The sequence below is a fragment of the Tetrao urogallus genome (assembly GCF_951394365.1).
Source record: "Tetrao urogallus genome assembly, chromosome: 3".
NCBI classification, from domain to species: domain Eukaryota; kingdom Metazoa; phylum Chordata; class Aves; order Galliformes; family Phasianidae; genus Tetrao; species Tetrao urogallus.
The window spans coordinates 18,496,409-18,510,262 of NC_136815.1; the positions used below are offsets into that span (position 1 = coordinate 18,496,409).

The following is a 13,854-nucleotide window of genomic DNA, read 5'->3' on the forward strand; positions in this document are numbered from 1 at the left end:
TGTTGATGTATTAAACACCTACAAAAATCTTTCTTAAATAATCATACAGATGTAAACATGTATTTATGAATGCAGAAAGATAGCTAGCTATGTGGCAATCTTAACACAACAGAAAACAGATGCTACCTCAACACAAATGTGGATGAGCCACATTTAACAAAAACAAAACAATACAAAAAACAGCACTGTAAGCATTTTAATAACAGGGAAAAATATGAGAACGGAGCACCAAAAAAGAGTTTACATTCACCTAACGAAAGAACATTTTGCTACACTAACAATTCCTCTGAAGACAAATTTGAGCTTCCGACCAGCTGAGGATGTTAGTTCTCACACAGCAGTGCAGAACTTCAGTTTTACTGCACTCTAACCCTAACAAAATAATTGAAATTCAATAGCACTAAACTAGGGAAGTTCTGTAACCATTTCTCATAGTTGAATACATCAGAATTCTCCGTAAATGAAACCACTTAAATGCATGTTCAAATTAAGCACATGCTTTCCTATTCAGTACTTTGTGCTTAAAATGCTTGTACCCTACTGTGGGAAAATTTCATTGGAATAATTATCTCATAAAAATGTTAAGTGGTTAGTTTCCTTCCCACCTACTAGAATTCTCCTGTGCTCCCAGAGCAGCAACACAAATCAGTGCTCTTAACAAATTAAGAATGCTTCAGAAAGCTTACAATACTTGACAGTGAGTGGCTGGGGAGAGGTTAATGAGGGTAATTAGTAGTAGTAGCATTAAATAATAACAACTCTGATAAATCAGAGAGGCTTGAAATTCACTGGATCGACATCATGCATTTTGCATGTTCTATGCAATCCATCCAGTATTTCCTTGAAAAACATGCTGCCACACGCAGATTATTCTTAGCTTACTGCAATACCCAGGTATGCAGTGCTCTATGACTACAAACAGAGGGCAAAGCTGCAGAAAAATCAATCCATTTATTTCCTCTTTCTGCAAGAACATTTTCTTCCAAATACAAACAGCAACATAAGAAAACGATAAGGCAAACACTTCATATTGATTTGTATGCTGAAGACAAGTAAGGACCATTTAAAAAAAACATCAGTCAGGAACACTGAGAATAAAGAGGCTTCCATTTATTCCATTTAAAATATGGCAGCAAGACTGGCATTTCACAGAAGTTCAGATTTCCATACAGGGCTTCTTAGCTTCATTCTCAGGCTTTAATTAACTCAATAAAGTTGTTTTCCACTACTGTACTTCCAGAACATCCTAGAGACAAGTTTATCAGCAACCCGAACAACCCCAACAGCAACAGAAACAATCTAACAGCTTCTTTCGAGGAAGAAATTTTTATATACCCAAAATGTCCTCCCAAGCTCTGCTCTGGGAAGCTGCCTTTCTCTTGCATTCAACAGGATTCTTTCATTGTAGAGGCTCAAATATTTCAGATCCACAGTGAAGACATGGGCCAATAAAACAAGGGAGAGGAATATGTGGTGATGGAACCATAACACACTTTCAGTAGGATTGTCAGACACATTCAGTCACTGAGATTTTCAGAAGGAGAAACTCCAGTGGTAGGTACAGAGATGATTGTAGAAATGGATGCAAACAACAATTCTCCGGGTAAGGTAATAAAAGGCAATAAAATGATAATAAAAGTTTTCCTGCTGAACTAGTTGCCCCTTCCCTGCCCCTGCTACATGATTCCACTACTGTCCACTCGAGGCTTTCAGTTGACAGCATTCCCCATTTTCATTGTACAAATTACTACCTCTCCCTTCTTTCCTGTGAGAACTGAAAATATTTTCCTTATGTAATTTCAGGAAAATTGGAAGGGCCAAGAGAGGTGTCTAAACACACTTCTGTTCAATGTTACATGGCAATACCTCAACTTGACAAACTGACTGCTGCAGGAATAGTTTAAAATACAAGCTTGCTGTTGGCAGTAGGTGACTGAAGAACAAACTGGCAGATCAGTTTAGAAAAAAAATGTAAATATACTTCTTAAGAAAGCAAATAACTTGTCAAACCACTCCCACCTTTACATAAATGCTTCTCTCTTTACTGAGTTCTCTATTTAACTTAACTAAGTTATGTTGGTAATTCATGTCACATTTTTTGAGCCATCCTCAAGAGAGGCACCACTACCTGTGCATGATGAACCTCTCCAGTCTGTTATGTAAATTGGCTGAACTTCAAAAGTTTTTCCCAGATTGGAAGATTGCATCAATTTGTGAACTGTTCATTACATTTTAATTGTGGCATCCTAGCAGAATGAACCATTTCTCACCTTCACACTGGTAGAAACTTTATGAGCATGATTTAACGATGGATTTAATAGAAAAAGGAATGGAAAAGTGCTGCTCTCTGGACAGTATAAATCCACATCGACCTGATGTAATTGAGCTTAACAGCAAGAATAAAGTATATTTCTGTGGTAAAAAGAAAAAAAAAATAGAGGTTTTTTTTTTTTAAAAATGCACAAGTTCTTCCTGCAGCTACTCACTTTTAACATAAGTTGCATCAGGGGATCTGGCGAGAAGGAAACATTTTTATTAATTTTCCCCTTATCTATAAGAAGAATGCTGTTTTTTTTTTTTTTTCATTTACGTTCCTTGCCTGCAGGTAGCAGACCAAGAAAATCATATAGTAGAAATTTTTCCTTTTGATTAATTTCTTTCCATGTGTTATGTTATTTCTTATATATAATTGATTTCAGGTTTCGCTCGTAGCTGTACATCTTTTTTATATCTGCACCTACTGCCTTCCTTCAATCAAGAAAGTTGAAGGAAATTACCTGAATTTTGTTAAGTTTATTAAAAAAAGAGCTCTGTGAATATTTAAATTGAGTTTTGAAATGCTAATACAAGAAAGATATTAGAGAATTTTAATAGTAGGTTCAATTTGACCCACAGACTATTGTAGAAAGGGTCAAATTTTATTCAAATTATTTCTTTACAGCAAAAAACATGAACCCTTTGATTTTATAAAAGTAGATTAATATTCTTCACTGTTTGGTCTTTTGGCACTTCAGTGCATGACAGCATTAACTGTGCTTGTGTATAAACTTTTCAAAGACCTTTAAATGTTCCAGTAATTTGGAACTTCACTTTCATTTATGCTCATCTTTTTTTTCTCTTAGCATTATCCAAGAGTCCACAACAAAACTGACAAGTGCCTATAATCAGTTTGCTTTTTAGAGTTAGACCAGAACATTTCTAATCAATAAAAGGGAAAGGCTGAAATAGCGACCATACAAAACGTGTTTACAGAGGCATCATTTCAAAAAGTTGTATGTATGTGCACTATGAACACCAGAATTTCAACTGCATAGAAAAAAAAAACCCTTGTACATGGATAATACACTATAAGATTCTTGCAATTAAATGACAGACCTGAGTTTCTAAGATGGGCTCATGTCGAAACACAGGGGCATTTACTGTCTCGAGTTGTTTGTTTTTTTCTGCTCAGGGATTTTTTTGCAAGCTTTGCTTGGCTCATAGGAGCCGGGAAAGAGATACTCATCCTGGAGACGAACCCTGTAGGTTTATCAATTTACATCAAAATAGGCAGAGAGGGAATATGAAGAAACACTAAGTGGTGCATAGTACTGTTGTTACACAAAATGTAATACAGGCAGAGCTAACCATATGATCACACTAATTTACCAACTGAGGAGTGCCATGTTTGCCAAGGAACAGAAATTACTTTGCAACACAAGTGTTATGAAAGACACTTGCAGTACCTTCCCCTCTTCAAACCTTCCCACTTGCAGGCATCAAAGTGTTGCCTTACTATAGAACAGTCAAGGTAGGGATTTTTCCAGGTATGTCTCTAAATGCCATATGAAATAACTTTTTATTCAAAACTAAATGCAGACATCGACAGTATAGAAGACTTAATAGTTGCAGTTTCTTTCTGGAACTTCAACTGCATGGAATAATGGCCAGTAAAATATATAATAGCATCTTCACATGGGCAGTGTGACCTCAAAGCTGGTAGCAACAGGGGTACTGACCGCATGTAACTATACTGAAAGAAAACCTGCAAAGTATGTTTTAGTAAAGGATGAAATGGAAGGCTATTTGGGTCTTCAAGAATTAGTAGCAAAGTTCTGTCTTCTGAAAAAAACAAAAACAAAAAAAACTAACTGAAATTCTATCTTGGGAAGTTTGGTGTTTTTGTTTTTTTTTTTATTGTTTTGCTTTTAGTAATAATTATGTGTTCACATAATTTGGAAAAGTAATGTAAATAATTTATTTGGTTTCACTCTTAGAAAAATTCAGTAACTGAAATATTGAGAACAGAGAAGAGGACAGCCTTTTGCATCATTAATTACCCTTTGTGCAGTCACTGATTCTGGTTTAGCCACTATTTTTCTTTCTAAATATATAAACAAAATAGCCAATTACGTCCAAAACTGTGTACGTTTCACAATTCCTAGATATGCAGGTACTGAATCTCTCTGCAAGTGATGGGCCTCTGTCTTACACATTTTTTATTATATAAATAATAAATTTTATTATTTAGCATTGTGGAGGATTTCCTGCAGACTTTTTATGCCCTTGGGAAATCAGACCTTTGCTTCCAGCGATCCTTCACCTAAGGCAAGATCCACAGCCTACCTCAGTCCTTTCATGAATTCCATGATTCCTGATAGATTTAACAGAAAATCTTGAGACAACGGGTAATAAAGTCCTTGTTACAATTGTGCACTTAGATAAATTCCGTGTCTGCTTTTATTTAATCCATGAAGAGTAAATAAGATAAACTGGCAATGTCTATCTTAATAGCTAAAAAACTAGTGGTTTTTACCACATACTGTTAATGCACCTGGCCTTGAATTGTGAGCAGAGTGAGGGCAAGGTGTCAGAGAAGCAAATTCAGCAAGGTCAATCCTTGCTTGGTAAGAGTTTAGCTCACAGTGAAACTGAAATGACTTTTCTGCACTGTGTTTTCACACTGGTAGCTCAGGTATGAAAGCTTCCCACTACGTCACAGTCCAGGCCTCAACATTGAGGGTTGAGCACTAAAGTGAGAATCAAAGAGCACACACACTCAATGACTACAAACACAGTAAGCTGTGTAAACTGTTTATCACATATTTCTTTCTACCAGTCCTGACTATTTACTATGCTTTCTTCATTTTTATTTATTTGTTAATAAATATTATACTACAGTTAGAGAGCAAAAAGCAGAAATATTCACTAAATATTCACTAAAAACTGGAGAAAAAGTCATTGCAAAAAACTTTCCTGTGGGAAGGAGACTGAAGATGTTGATTCAAACCAGATTTTGGGAACTATTATAACAATTACAAGGCAGTTACACTCACAACACATTTCATAATGTACACCCACAATTTGTTGGAAGTGTATTCCTCCTCCTACTGCCCCATTTACTCATTTACTAACTAAATCAGCAGCACTTACTACCTCATGATTGACATTGGACTCTTCTTTGTAAGTGCTCAATACAAGCTGGCATCTTGGACTGACAAGATTGCATGTCTATGTATGCCACAGATCACAGCAAAAGAAATCAGGAGGATCAAGTTTTTATAGGTATCTTGTCCCACATAAGAAGAAAGAGTAAGTTTTCTTTAGAAGAGGAAGGCATTCAATCTTAGCTGTCTTTACCTACTGTCGTAACAGCATCAAAGCGAAGGCTCCACAACAGATGCTGTTCCATGTATTTCTGGTTGTGTGAGAGGAGGAAGAAAACAACAGAAGTGACAGGATGAGTACCCTGACTCAAGACCCTGCTAAAATCTCACCAACAACACAGAAGCAGCACAGAATCACAGTGCACCACTTTTCCTGAACAGAATGATAAACTAAAGCCTGCAAAACAAACAGGAGGCTGGGCACAAAGTTTTCAGAGATAGATCTGTGATGGCTGTAGATAACCTCCTACATTAGGAGTAATTTTGCAATGGTTTTTATCAGTAGTTTTCTTAAATGTAACAGAGTGAACAAGGAATTATTCCCGGTTTGCTTACACAGAAATATTCTCCCTGAAGCATTTTTCCCGGGATTATGCTGTATTTTATTGTTTCTAAACCCATCATTTATTTCTGTATGATCTGTATCTGCTAACTTTTACAAAACAATTCTTGAAACCACTGGCAAGCTACTCTGAAATACTGGAAATGTAATTTGCCCAGCGATATATGGCTAACATTAGTGCAAATATTATCCAGCTCAAGCCGATTGCTACAGTTAAATAAATATGTATGAAAATAACGTTTAAATTTTCAGTGTTAAAAAAGAGAGAGACAACATGTGGAAAAACAGTTTATGTAAGAAGATGGCTTCTTAATTCTGTCTTTCACTAAAATTATGAGTACCCATATTATAAAAATTTAAAAATTCAATAATTTCTCTATGATTAAAGCCTTCTTTTTTTTTTTCCTGTTCAGGTAAAGGCATAAGGAAAAATTCTATTAGATATTTAGAACCTTTTTTAAAGAAACAAATGCAAGAAAAAATACCCTTACATTGTTTTCTAAAAGTAACTCATTTCAATAATTTTTCTCTTCAATAAAGCAAAACTCCCTTCTTTTACATTTTCCCTGTAGATAAAACATATAAAAACAAAGGTTGCAACAGCGAATCCTTCCCTTCAGACATAGTGAACTGTAATATTAGTAAAGCAGGAGAAGCTTCTTTGTCTACTTTGACCGTCGGGATCTCAAGCGTGTAACAGACTGCCTGAAAGACTAAGGAAGCTTTCCTTCCTCTATAGCCTACAAGTCTACAGTAAAGCACCATACCCTAAATAGGGCCAATTTTTTCCCTTACATATGCCTGAGACATCTTTAGATCACAAAGCTTTGCAGAGCAACGAAGGACACAGAAGTTCACTCTGTGCCTCCAACTGCAAGAGAATCCAGGCCCTCATTCCCTGCAGTACCTCTCTGTCCATCTCCTGAGCAGTGAGTGACAGGTGCTGGTATTTGCTAATCACTGTCCTCGCTCACCTGCTAGAGGGAAAAATGTGATGCAAGTAGGAGCACTTTGAAGCCACTAATGATGCTGCTGCAGTGTATTTAATGGCCAGCATGTTCACTACGATGAAAGAGGAACCTCACATCAAGTACATTAAGGGATCAGAGGAACACATACTCATTACTCACTGCAATTTTACATCCCCAATTTTAAGACAAAATACTCACATTTTTCCCATAAAGCACAGCCACCCTATACTGCTATGGAAAATGAAGGGTCTTCTCTTCTTCTGTGTAATATTTTCTGTTTTTGTATGTAGCCAAAGATTATTCCTTGTTTGTCTTTCGTTTATAGCTGTGTTTCCTCGGATGGAAATGTGTCTGTCATCATTTGTACGTCATCATGTAATTAAATCAAAAAAGCAGAATAAAGGGTTTTTTTTTCAAATTATTTTTTATTTATATATATATATATATATATATATACAGGTTTTATTTTCAAATTATTGCTTTTTCCCCAGTCTTTTTCAGTAAAAGCGAAACAGAGAATACTGTAGAAAGAGCCCCTGAAAGACAGCCCAAATTTCAATCTCTAGTACACAATCAGAGCTAAAGAGCCTGTATGTAGAATTCTCTGCCAAATTGGGTTAGACCTCAGTAAAAAAGTAAGCACACTTAAAATGATCCACAACTCAATGACGTAATTAAAGAAATAACGTAAAAACACAACAGATGATATATATAACAAATAGGAAACAAACAAACAAACAAAACAAAAACCAACCATGCTTAAAGTAACCACTAGTTCTGAAGTAATACCAAAGGAAAGTTCAAATGTTGGGAAAAAGCTACATCAAACTTGATTCTCTTTGTTTAGCATATGAGGATGTTGTTATTTCAGAAATATAATAGTAGTACTTAATAGTATGTAAGAGATACAGAACTCCGTAATTAGTTACTTGTGTTATTAGAACTTTGAATTTGAAATAACTACAGGGGATTCATTCAGTAATTTTAATCCCATAATGGAGTTTATCAATATGAAGAACAAAACTGAAAGGTTTCAAATTAGAGCTAAATCTTTAGATCAGACTGTAACAGAAATGAATTGTGCATATTTTTAACAGAAACCAAATAATCTGAGAAAAGTCAGGTGGAACTGAAAGACTGCAGACTGTGGCCACGAGCCGCAAAACAAACATGAGCAGTGTCCCTCCAGGACAATGAAACCCCAGCCAGAGAGTCAACAGCCCAACAGTAAAGGAACATTAGTGCACAGTTTGTTTTCTGGGAATATTCAGATCCCATTTTGCTGACTAGATTGTCAGTTATGATTAGTTACAATAATCACAATTGCTGTGGTTTACAATGATGCCCCACAAGGATGAAATGTAGTATTTTTGATTTTCAAAGAAAACAGCATTAGAGCATCTATACTATGTCAATTGAAAATATAATGGGCTACTAACCAGTACATCATCAGCACTGACATTTTACAACCACCACAAAAAATGTGACTTTCATCATCACTACTAAGGAAAATATAATACACATGTATCTTACTCCAGGTCTTATACACAGTAGAATGCATTGGAAAATGATGTTTATATGCCATTTATTTTTATGTATCGTTATACATATACATACATACACCCCAAAATTACAAAAAAAAAAAGAACAAACCACATCACTTAAAGTAAACTGAAAGTGCACATTACAGCATATTTGACTTCTTAGTATCCCAGATCAGTTCTTTTTTTTTTTTTTACTGCCTTGATTTCTTACTTGTAGGAATTGCAAGGTTGAACAAAGCACATTGCATTTCCCCTAGAGTTGGCATAACCTGCTTGTTTTCTGACTTAATCACTAATAAATAATTTAAAAACACAAAGTCATTATGTCATTTCCAGACAATGAGCTTTTAAATGGTGCATGTTATGTCCAAGCCCTTTCAGTGAGGAAAAAAAAAAGTTGTGCTTTTTTTTTTTTTTTTTTTTTTTTTTTTGGAAACCAGATGGCTGGTAAGTGTTATTATGAGGGTATGTAAATCTCAAAGCAATGAGCATCAAATCAAAACAAGAATTCATTCACATCATCTCTTATCATGATTGTTGTTTCGCTGAACCAACATGTGGAACAATACAACTCCATCAAATTAGGCCACTGGATGCTTCAATGATGATGATGATGATTCAACAATCCAATCTCCACTTCTTCTTTAAGAGTGAATGGGAAGGCTGAAAATATTTTTCACCTACACTTTCAACCTTCCAAATATCTTGCTCTGCATGCCAAACTTAACTAAAGCAATGTTTTTCCACTGATTTGTCTTAGTATGCTCACTTAAAAAGTCCTACTAGCTCCACTACTGTTAGAGATTTTTCCCACCCTATCTGTTTAGGCTATCTGATTCAGAATGATCCTACATGAGCACAGGGGCTAGACAAGATGACCTCCTGAGGTCCTTTCCAAACTCAATCATTCTGCAGTTCTCTAATCATATCAGGAAATTTCTTACGTTTTCTTCTACTATTGAGAGCCAAATATAATAGAATACAGTATTCTAGCACTTTCAGCCCAGGCATCAAAGGGAGCTAAAGGTGAAAAAACAAAGTAGAATATTTTTTAATTCCTCCAGAACTATCAAACCAAGAAGCACGTTCTGGCATGATTTTAATTGCATGCAAGACACTAGTAGCACTGAGTTAATAGTTCCAACAGATCCACAAATGTAATCAACACTGACTGTGGTTGGACCATGGAAGGTTTGACTGCACTTTAGATAAGCTTCTCACTCCATCTTCCCTTTAGTTTCACATGGTAAGAACATTTATTGCCTGCCAGAGACCTACTTCAAGCATGGGAAAATTTTGTGGATACTCTTCATCTGTTCTTTGTACATGCACAAGCACATTTGTAGACAAACAAAGCTCAGTTTACATACATGTTGCAGCTTATATTACTATGAATTAAGCTTCTCATAACCTTTGCTCCTGCACTCCGTATAACTGCTGAAAGGCAAGGTTGAACTTACATTTCTAACTGAAGTCAATATTCTTGCAACAGAAAATATAGAACACTACTTAACTTTGAAATTTTAGCACAAAATTTAGAGGTATAGTAAGTTTAGTTCACTAAAATACAATGTGGAATTTTGTTTAATGTCACACACTGTATACATAAAAGAAAAATGCTCAAATTAACTGAATTTGGTATCCCTAAATTCAGTCTGAAGGAAGCCAGTTGTATCATGCCAGTGTTGAACTGGAAACATAGAACTGATTCCCTAATATTATGTTATTCTGTCACACTTTGTCCATTTTAGTTGTAAAGGTTAAGAAAACGCTTTCACACAGTTTCCTTAAAAAAAATTACTTAATGTAAAAGAAGCAATTATAACATTAAATGAAGTTTTCCTTTTCAGTTTCAATCCATCCCGCTTCTTTAAATTCCTCAAAAAATACTTCTAATATATGAATGCATTTTTAAGATGTTTATACCTCTAAATACTAACAGCTTTTTGTCGGCACACTTTAAATTACTGCCTTACCAGAAGGTAAGTATTCTTTGAATGTAATCTCTCTTGAATACTATGGTCTAACATATAGAATTATCTTTCTCAAATATTACACTCATCAATACTTTGTTTTATGCACTTATATATTTTCTCATACTAAAAGGAGCAGAACAGATCACAGATTTTTTTTTTTCATGTGATTTCTGCTTCACTCTGGTTACAGAAGCAGGAGACAGCAAACATTATTTGCAAGTGTCATATCACAGAGAGCTCTGGAAAAGGAAAGGGGAACCATCACACTTGGAGTAGAACAAGCATCCAGGACTAAAGGAGATGTTATCCATTACAGTCAAAACAGACAACCAAGTTGTATTATTAAACACTGTTGATTTCAAGACTGCTTCTAAAAGAAAAGAAAGGAGTCTAAAATCAAAGTGTTAGAAATATCAATAATACTGATCAGCAATTGTTAGTAATACAGAAAGAAATAGTAAAAATGGCTGGTAACTGTGCTTTTCACAAAAGTCTAATGTAATTGTCATGCCATACAGTAACAGAAATTCTTTTGGCAATAATTAGATTTTCAAGATGTACACTTTTTCTAAAAGAGATGAAGCTACTAAAAATACAAGTGTGAAACAGAATAGTCTGCAATAACACCACCCATTACAATATTTTGTTACTCCTGTGCATGAGAATCAAGGAGTGGACCTGTGGTCTTATCTTCACAGCGTGTGGCAAAGAAATAGAAAATATTGAAAGATTTGCCAGTTAAGAAAACCATTGAAGTCAGAAGGAGACTGTGATGTTTACTGGCTACTAATTCTGTCTTATGTTCCTCTTCCCTCCTGCTCTTCATCTGTTCATCACTGCCATTCAAATGCCATCAAATACATCAGTTCAATATATTTTAGTTATAAGCATTTGCAGTGGCTTCATATAAGACTGTCCAATGATATTACTGTACTAATTCTATTAGGCAAAGGATTGCTATCATGTTGCTACCAACATTTAATTGCTAGTTATTTAGCACAAGGCTGTTGGATTTTCTTTCACCATGTACCATTTTGAGAGTTTGCTAAACATCTCAGAAAAAGGAAAACTCAAAAGAGGATTTTTCTTTCTTCATCAATATCCAGGCTTGCAGTATCCTTAAAGGGTTATTCTTTTGCCAGTTACGTCTTCAGATGTCCTTCCTGTTTTCTCTGGCAAACAATATAAAATTTCAGGGATGAGTACAACATACAACATATTTGTGCCTTCACCAACACAGGTAATACCAGATGAAGGAATCTGTTTATTTTATTGACTTAGAAAAGAAAACAAGAGAGCGAGTGGGAAAGACTGTGATCTTCTGGATCAGTCTTCAAAAAAATGTGTGCTTTTTTCCTGTCATCAGATCTTCTCATGGTATTCTCTTCCTCACGTACACAACTGTTTTGCAGAATTCCATACAAAATTCATAAGCCCTTGAGCCTGCAAAGTAAGAACTTTTCAAATCTCATGCTCTGTGGGGCACAGTCAAATGTCAAATATAAACATAAAGATGTTTGTATTTGACAGCTGATTTAAGCTTCAGAGACAAAAACAAGAAGTGAAAGAGCAGATTACTGCTAATCACTGCTATGAAAAGAGAACTTAGGTCTGGACCACACATATTCAAGAGACTTTATAGCATCAAGAACATCACTGGTTAGAACTAAACACATAGTAAATCAAAATTATTTTTAGAATATGTTGATACTGACAAGCTTCTTGAGAGTAAAGATTTTAATTTGAAGATGGGCAATAAGAACCTCTCAATACTAAATAAAAGTGACGTAACAAAAATCAAAGATAAGTAGCAATGAAAAGGTAAAATCAGTGCACACCTACAGTAGTGTTTGTACTTAATTTAGCTATGACTATGATGGGGAATTTAGAAATCTATGATGTGGACACTCCTTGTGGAGCAGCAAATGAACAGTTGGTTTTTTTCCCCGCTTTGTACTTATTCTCTAAGGGATCTTTCGAATTACAAAAAAAAAAAAAAAAAAAAAAAAAAAAAAAAGCAAATTAAATATAAAATATTTCCTATGTCATATAATGATATTTCTTAATGTTGTACTACGTTTTGAGGGTTGTTTTATTACTTTATAGCCACAATTAGTGTTACTCAAGAGAAAGGCCTAAGCTGATATTAAGTACCGTACTGAATGTTTACGGTTCAAAGTAAGACCTGGATTCTTTGGGACCACAGGATTAAAACCCAAAACCAAAGTAATAAAGAAGAAGAAAACCCACACACTCCATGAAGCTCAAGTCCTTCATTTTCAAAGGTATATAAATTGAACCTGATATAGATTACCTTACAAACAGGAATTTGGGCACCTGGATGATGTCTATTCCTATACTTTGCTGGCTTTTCTGCTCTGCACCACAAATGCTTATCCTTGGTGGTGCACACATATATGACAAGATATCTACTGAAAAGTCAACTTAATTTGAGATTTCACAAGGTAAAAAGCAGCGTCTTCAATGAAAAAAGTGCAAAACTTACACATTTATTATGCTGATGCATATTCTACTTAATCTATTAATATATGCTTATTATATAACCAACATGCTAACAAATGACAATCGAGATTATGTAAGAGGTTGAATTCAGACAAGACAGAGCAAGACCGTATTGTGCTACAATATAGCTACTGCAGCTACTTCCAAGGAAATCTGACTTTCACTATAGCTGTTTTCAGATCCGAACAGATCAGAATAGATTAGAATTCATAATCCATCAAATATGATCATAAACCTGGTCACAAGGCCAATACACTTCATTCCCACCTTTTTAATTTTGGTTTTTTTTTGTTTTTTTTTTTTTTCCTTAACGTAATTAATATCATTAAGCACAGACTTTTTAATAAACTCAGAAGATTCAACTGGTATCTAATTTCTATTCAAATTACTGTTCAGTGACAGTCATTCTGAACATATCTCTGTCTTGTTTCTCAAATGAAATAAAATGCACTTTTCAATCTGCTTTTATAATTAGACTTCACTGGGATTGGACATTCGATGGGAAACTCTAGTCTTTAATCCATAATCTACAGAAACAATGAAGTAGCTATCAAGAAAGATTCATAAACACAAAATTCAATACCTGATATTACAATACTCTCCTACACAACATCCATAGTTACTATTTACCTAAACAAAATTGTTTTTCTTTTAATTTTTAATCATCAACCAAATGTTTATTTTTAAACACAGTAATTTGAAATTACTTTCCCTAATTCGATTTGCTATTACACGAATCTTCCATTAGATATTACAATTTAAAGCCCATATTCACTTTTGTGAAAAACATACAGAAAATTCTACCTGTGGACCTGGGTTGGTCATTACCTAAATATCTAACACACTTATTTA

General features: G+C 34.8%; 1 protein-coding gene across 2 annotated transcripts in view; it reads right to left on the reverse strand.

Moving 5' to 3' along the window:
- The window catches only part of ZFPM2 (zinc finger protein, FOG family member 2), a gene marked incomplete at both ends in the record, with an annotated part of 303,128 nt that overhangs the window by 249,268 nt on the left and 40,006 nt on the right, over positions 1-13,854 (reverse strand). The gene's annotated exons all lie outside the window — the stretch shown is intronic.